Here is an 8112-nt window from a genome sequence, read left to right on the forward strand (position 1 = left end):
TCCTGACCAACTAACACATACAACAAACTAACAGAAATAGGTCAGGAACGTGACAGATATTATCAACAGCCTCGAAGCAATCGAAATATGTGTAATTAAATTTATGAATTTGGCTCACATTGTGAAATATGCTATATGTGGGAAAATAGGGCCAGAGAGAGAGAGAGAGAGAGAGAGAGAGAGAGTGAGAAAGAAAGAGAGATACAATTGAGACTCAGGTTCTTGTTTTGGTTCATGTCTAACAACATCCATACATGCGGAACAAACATCACAAAGTCTGTGTTGGGAGCCTCCCCCAGTTCACAAGTAATGATTCTGGTCATTTATCTTCGGGCCTCTTGCAGCTATGTCATCATAAATCTGCTAGGAGGATGAGAGATGAATGGTGATAAATTATAATACCGCATTAGGGAGCCAAGATGGAGGAGGCTTTGCAGTCTTCCCCCACTACATGATACAAGCCAATGCATTGGCCATGGGTCCTAAAGCTTAAGTTCCAATTAAGTTTCTAGATTGGAATACACATCTTCATGTCTAAAATGGAATAAACTGCTTTATTTATGTTAACACTTCCCAGCTGAAAAAAACTGGTTGAGGTTACGTCATTACAACCGTCACTACGACATTCGTTCAACCAGTTTTCCCCAGTTCTGCCTGCTGTGTTCCTTCTAAGAGTTTAGATCCCTTTTCTCTATTTTTTATCAGTTTCTATGTTGTAAACATTGGTCTCTGGACTGTTTGAGATACGTCTAAATACAGCCAATGGGGGATCAAATCAAATCAAATATTATTTGTCACATGCTTCGTAAACAACAGGTGTAGACTAACAGTGAAAGGGTATGAGGTAATTAAGGTACAGAGATATGCACATATAGGTAGGGAATAAGTGACGAGGCAACAGGATAGATAATAAACAGTAACAGGATGTGGTGTACAGTCTGTCTCCGTCCCGGGAGGCTGTAGTGGTGTAGGATACTGGCCCGGGACATGAAGGGGAGGATCACTGCGGGAAAGAGGGAAGATTGTTTTGAACTCTCCTGGTAATTAACCACCGTCGTACAGAGTAAACCTCTCCTCTCCTCCACTCAGGTCCTCTGATCATCCCATCATCTCTCCCCTCTGTCTCTCTCTTTCTCTTCTGTTCTCCCTCAATTTTTCCACTCTCTTTCTTTCTCTATTTATTTTCCCTCACTCTCTCTTTCCGCTCTCCCTCTCTTTTTCTAAGTGGGGAAAGGAAAAGAGGCCTAACAAAGGATATTAATCTAGCCTTGTAATTAACGAGGACCTTCAGGTTTTCGCTGGTATATTTGATAAGTCTTTAACCTGTCTAGGATCAGCGTGGCGCTAGCGGCACACCCCCCCCCCCCCACTGAAAAACCAGTGCCGCGAAATTCAAAAAAAATATTTTTTTTAAATATTTAACTTTCACACATTAAAGTCCAATACAGCTAATGAAAGACACAGATCTTGTGAATCCAGTCAACATTTCCGATTTTTAAAATGTTTTACAGGGAAGACAGAATATGTAAAGATGTACATCTATTACCTAAAAACACATTAGCATAATCCACCATCTTTTATTTGTCCACCAACACCAGTAGCCATCACCAATTCGGCTAAACTAAGATATTTATAGCCCCTAACCAACAAAAAAACTCATTAGATGACAGTCTGATAACATATTTATGGTATGGGATAGGTTTTGTTAGAAAAAAGTGCATATTTCAGGTAGACTTCATAGTTTACAATTGCACCCACCATCACAAATGGACTAGAATAATTACAATGAGCAACGTGTTTACCTAACTACTAATCATCAAACATTTCGTAAAAATACACAGCATACACGAATCGAAAGACACAGATCCTGTGAATACAGACAATATTTCAGATTTTCTAAGTGTCTTACAGCGAAAACACAATAAATCGTTATATTAGCTTAGCACATAGCAATTAGCAGCCCAGCATTGATTCTAGCCAAAGTGAGCGATAAAAGTCAACATCGCCAAAAGATATTAATTTTTTCACTAACCTTCTCAGAATTCTTCCGATGACACTCCTGTAACATCACATTACAACATGCATATACAGTTTGATCGAAAATGTTTATATTTAGCCCCCAAAATCATGGTTAGACAATGTGAAATGTAGCTCAGTTGGTCAGAAAATGTCCTTGCGCCACTTAGACAGTGATCTACTCTTATACATAAATACTCATAAACGTGACTAAAAAATACAGGGTGGACAGGGATTGATAGACAATTTAATTCTTAATACAATTGCGTTATTACATTTTTTAATTTATCCTTACTTTTCAATACAGTTTGCGCCAAGCGAAGCTACGTCAAAAAACATGGCGTCCTAAGCCACTAAAATGTTTCGACAGAAACACGATTTATCATAATAAAAATGTCCTACCTTGAGCTGTTCTTCCATCAGTATCTTGGGCAAAGGATCCTTTCTTGGGAGAAATCGTCTTTTGGTGGAAAGCTGTCCTCTTGCCATGTGGAAATGTCAACTGCGTTCGGGATGAACTGAAAAGCGTGCCCAACTTTTCACATCGTTGCAAAAATAAATGTCCCAAAATCGCACTAAACGGATATAAATTGCTATAAAACGCTTTAAATTAACTACCTTATGATGTTTTTAACTCCTATAACGAGTGAAAAGATGACCGGAGAAATATAACAGGCTAAACTAACGCTTGGAACAAGTGCGCGCCGGTGTCCTCTTGGCTCATGACGCAGCTCCCAAAGAATGACTAGCTTCAGGGTTTTTTCATTTGTAGGGCCTGTGAACGCGCAATCGACCCCGTTGGAATCGTCATCACGTAAAGGCATCCAGGGGAAGACGTAAGAAGTGTCCGTATAGTCATAGCAACGACAGTGCCCTTTTAAATGACTTCAGAACAGTGGCCAACATTTCTCAAATCTGACTCCATGTCAGGGAAATTGCTGTAGAATGGGCTCTGTTCCACTTAGAGACAAAATTTCAACTCCTATAGAAACTATAGACTGTTTTCTATCCAATAATAATAATAATATGCATATTGTACGATCAAGGATTTTGTGGGAAGCCGTTTAAAAAATTAGCCAAATTAGCATAAGTAGTCTAAACAGCGCCCCCATCCCCAACAGGTTAAATTCTATAAAACTCCTGCTTTTTTATAAAGGTACCTTGCAGTTAATTAGTGCATGTTAATTATTTGGAGTTATACTTCGCAATTTTTAGATCAAGTTCAGTGATATGATATATTGGGGTTACCGGTGACTTCAGTGTCACCACGGTTTTTAATCATACAGCAATACCTGCTTGATCTACATAATGGTGTGCTGTAGTCAGGGGTGAACTGGGACAAGAATTTGTCCCTGGCATTTTATCCACACCAGCCTAAATCACTGTTTGTGCTGCCAACTCACAGTGAGTGTGGTGACAATGTAGAATGTGCTCTTTCTACTGTACGTTTATAGGCACCCTTTCCATTTTACAATCCATGATTTTGTCTGTCTCTATGCTAATGCCGATGATGCGTTTGACTTTGAATATGAGTTAGTATAACAGAGAAATTGCACCAAAAAAATCAAGAAAAAAATATGATCAGGCCAATATGAAAATATATTTTTGTGTGTGTCAATTTCGACTAGCCCACCCAACTAAAAAATGATCCCGCACATCTGGCATTTGCCAGACTTGCCAGAAGGCCAATCCACACTTGGCTGTAGTATGTCTATGTGGTGTCTTTGATGATATTGGTGTTGTATTGGTTATAGGGTACTGCATGATATCCACATATTTCATGCTTTTCTCCACTTCCTACAACTGACTAAAGAGACCCATGAAAATAAGAATCTATCCTGAGTATAGGCCTAGATTCTCATGTTTCGGGCCATAGCTGACAGTATGATGCTACAGTTTCATGTTATCAAGCCAACGTGGGGAAAAACTGGCAGTGTGGAGATATACTCGATCCAGCGATGTTCCCTCTTTGATGCCATAGCAGTACATGACTGTTGGCACTCAGAATGTCTTAAACTGTATGTATGAAGGAGGAAGAGAGAGAGGAAGGGAGTAGGAGAGTCCTGTGGGAAGTAGCGAGGGAGGTTGTAGCTGATAGTTCCTCTACCCCCCTCGGCTAGCTAGCTAAAGGTCTTCCAGCGGTCAAAGAGAACGCTGACGCACGATCAAACTCCTCTCATCTCCTTTCATGTACCTACTGCTGCTGCCTACAGTACAGATACATCGTTGGCAATGTGGCTTTTCACTTCTGTTGTAAACTGTGCTGGTCTACATATAACATCTTGGATACAAGATGATATTACAGTAGATCTTACATTCTGTAAGGGTTTCACTTCTGTTGTAAACTGTGCTGGTCTACATATAACATCTTGGACAGAGGATGATATTACAGTAGATCTTACATTCTGTAAGGGTTTCACTTCTGTTGTAAACTGTGCTGGTCTACATATAACATCTTGGATACAGGATGATATTACAGTAGCTCTTACATTCTGTAAGGGTTTCACTTCTGTTGTAAACTGTGCTGGTCCACATATAACATCTTGGACAGAGGATGATATTACAGTAGATCTTACATTCTGTAAGGGTTTCACTCTGTCTGATCAGTGTTATGTAATCCTGGTCCTGGTGAACCACAGTGTGTGCAGGGTTTTGTTCCAGCCTAGCACTAACACACCTGATTGTACTAATCATCTAATCACCCTAAAGTTGAATCAGGTGATAGTGCAGGGCTGGAATAATAGTCTGTTATGGAGGATGGCCTGGTGTCAAAAAGGGCAGCAAGAAGCCACTTCTCTCCAGGACAAACATCAGGGACAGACTGATATTCTGCAAAAGGTACAGGGATTGGACTGCTGAGCACTAGGGTAAAGTAATTTTCTCTAATGAATCACCTTTCCAATTGTTTGGGGCATCCGGAAAAAGACAAGGTGAGCGCTACAAACAGTCATGTGTCATGCCAACAGTAAAGCATCCTGACCATAACAGTAAACATGCCAACATACCAACAGTAAAGCATTCATGTGTGGGGTTGCTTCTCAGCCAAGGGAGTGGGCTCACTCACAATTTTGCCTAAGAACACAGCCATGAATAAAGAATGGCACCAACACATCCTCTGAGATCAACTTCTCCCAACCATTCAGGAACAGTTTGGTGACAAACAATGCATTTTCCAGCATGATGGAGCACCTTGCCATTAGGAAAAAGTGATAACTAAGTGGCTTGGGGAACAAAACATTGATATTTTGAGTCCATGGCCAGGAAACTCCCCAAACCTTAACCTGTTGGGGATGGGGGCGCTGTTTAGACTATTTATGCTAATTTGGCTACTTTTTTAAACGGCTTCCCACAAAATCCTTGATCGTACAATATGCATATTATTATTATTGGATAGAAAACAGTCTATAGTTTCTATAGGAGTTGAAATTTTGTCTCTAAGTGGAACAGAGCCCATTCTACAGCAATTTCCCTGACATGGAGTCAGATTTGAGAAATGTTGGCCACTCTTCTGAAGTCAGTTATAAGGGCACTGTCGTTGCTATGACTATACGGACACTTCTTACGTCTTCCCCTGGATGCCTTTACGTGATGACGATTCCAACGGGGTCGATTGCGCGTTCACAGGCCCTACAAATGAAAAAACCCTGAAGCTAGTCATTCTTTGGGAGCTGCGTCATGAGCCTAGAGGACACCGGCGCGCACCTGTTCCAAGCGTTAGTTTAGCCTGTTATATTTCTCCGGTCATCTTTTCACTCGTTATAGGAGTTAAAAACATCATAAGGTAGTTAATTTAAAGCGTTTTATAGCAATTTATATCCGTTTAGTGCGATTTTGGGACATTTATTTTTGCAACGATGTGAAAAGTTGGGCACGCTTTTCAGTTCATCCCGAACGCAGTTGACATTTCCACATGGCAAGAGGACAGCTTTCCACCAAAAGACGATTTCTCCCAAGAAAGGATCCTTTGCCCAAGATACTGATGGAAGAACAGCTCAAGGTAGGACATTTTTATTATGATAAATCGTGTTTCTGTCGAAACATTTTAGTGGCTTAGGACGCCATGTTTTTTGACGTAGCTTCGCTTGGCGCAAACTGTATTGAAAAGTAAGGATAAATTAAAAAATGTAATAACGCAATTGTATTAAGAATTAAATTGTCTATCAATCCCTGTCCACCCTATATTTTTTAGTCACGTTTATGAGTATTTATGTATAAGAGTAGATCACTGTCTAAGTGGCGCAAGGACTTTTTCTTTACCAGCTTGTCTACATTTCACATTGTCTAACCATGATTTTGGTGGCTAAATATAAACATTTTCGATCAAACTGTATATGCATGTTGTAATGTGATGTTACAGGAGTGTCATCGGAAGAATTCTGAGAAGGTTAGTGAAAAAATTAATATCTTTTGGCGATGTTGACTTTTATCGCTCACTTTGGCTAGAATCAATGCTGGGCTGCTAATTGCTATGTGCTAAGCTAATATAACGATTTATTGTGTTTTCGCTGTAAGACACTTAGAAAATCTGAAATATTGTCTGTATTCACAGGATCTGTGTCTTTCGATTCGTGTATGCTGTGTATTTTTACGAAATGTTTGATGATTAGTAGTTAGGTAAACACGTTGCTCATTGTAATTATTCTAGTCCATTTGTGATGGTGGGTGCAATTGTAAACTATGCCATATACCTGAAATATGCACTTTTTTCTAACAAAACCTATCCCATACCATAAATATGTTATCAGACTGTCATCTAATGAGTTTTTTTGTTGGTTAGGGGCTATAAATATCTTAGTTTAGCCGAATTGGTGATGGCTACTGGTGTTGGTGGACAAATAAAAGATGGTGGATTATGCTAATGTGTTTTTAGGTAATAGATGTACATCTTTACATATTGTGTCTTCCCTGTAAAACATTTTAAAAATCGGAAATGTTGACTGGATTCACAAGATCTGTGTCTTTCATTAGCTGTATTGGACTTTAATGTGTGAAAGTTAAATATTTAAAAAAAATATTTTTTTTGAATTTCGCGGCACTGGTTTTTCAGTGGGGGGGGGGGGGGTGTGCCGCTAGCGCCACGCTGATCCTAGACAGGTTAATCCCATTGAGAACTTGTGGTCAATCCTCAAGAGGCGGGAGAACAAACAAAAACACACAAATTCTGACAAACTCCAAGCATTGATTATGCAAGAATGGGCTGCCATCAGTCAGGATGTGGCCCAGAAGTTAATTGACAGCATGCCAGGGCGGATTTCAGAGGTTTTGAAAAAGAAGGGTCAACATTGCAATATTGACTCTTTGCATCAACTTCATGTTATTGTCAGTAAAAGCCTTTTATGAAAACTTATGAAATGCTTGTAATTATACTTCAGTATTCCATAGTAACATCTGACAAAAATATCTAAAGACACTGAAGCAACAAACTTTATGGATATTATAATTTGTGTCATTCTCAAATGGCCACGACTGTATATTCTGGATAAGGAGGCCTGTAAATCATTTAAGATTATTTTCACTGTCTTTGTTCTTGATTATATAATGTGCAGTTTCAGGATGAATTCATCAAGATTCCATCAGTGAAATACTGTCATTTGCTCTCCTATGGTTATTTTTGTATTAATCTAACCAATACAGTTAGACAATAGTTATGTCCTCATTTATCAGTCTGGTCCTCATAATTCACACCTTATCCTCCCTCAATTACTCCCATGTCTCATTTTGCCACCGATGGCCACATTTGAGAAATAACTGCTCTCATTTCACACTAATGACTAAGCACTCATTTCACATGGGCTTCAAAAGTTTTCAAAATGGCCCAATCTTCCAGAAAACTCATGTATACACAAGCTGCATTCCAGAAGCCATCGTATTCTCTATATAGTACACTATTTTTCACCAGGGCCCATAGGGTTCTCGTCAAAAGTAGTCCACTATGGAATAGGGTGCCATTCGGGATGCAGTCACAGTGTGACAAGTTAATTTCTTTCTGAATCAGTGGGTTGATCCATGTGTTTTAGTTGGCAGTTTGAATTGGTTGATGCTGTGATGTGAAAAGACTACATTTAACTTCTTTATGGCTGAGATTCCGTTAATGGG

Source organism: Salvelinus fontinalis, chromosome 3 (assembly GCF_029448725.1).
Source record: "Salvelinus fontinalis isolate EN_2023a chromosome 3, ASM2944872v1, whole genome shotgun sequence".
Classification (NCBI taxonomy): domain Eukaryota; kingdom Metazoa; phylum Chordata; class Actinopteri; order Salmoniformes; family Salmonidae; genus Salvelinus; species Salvelinus fontinalis.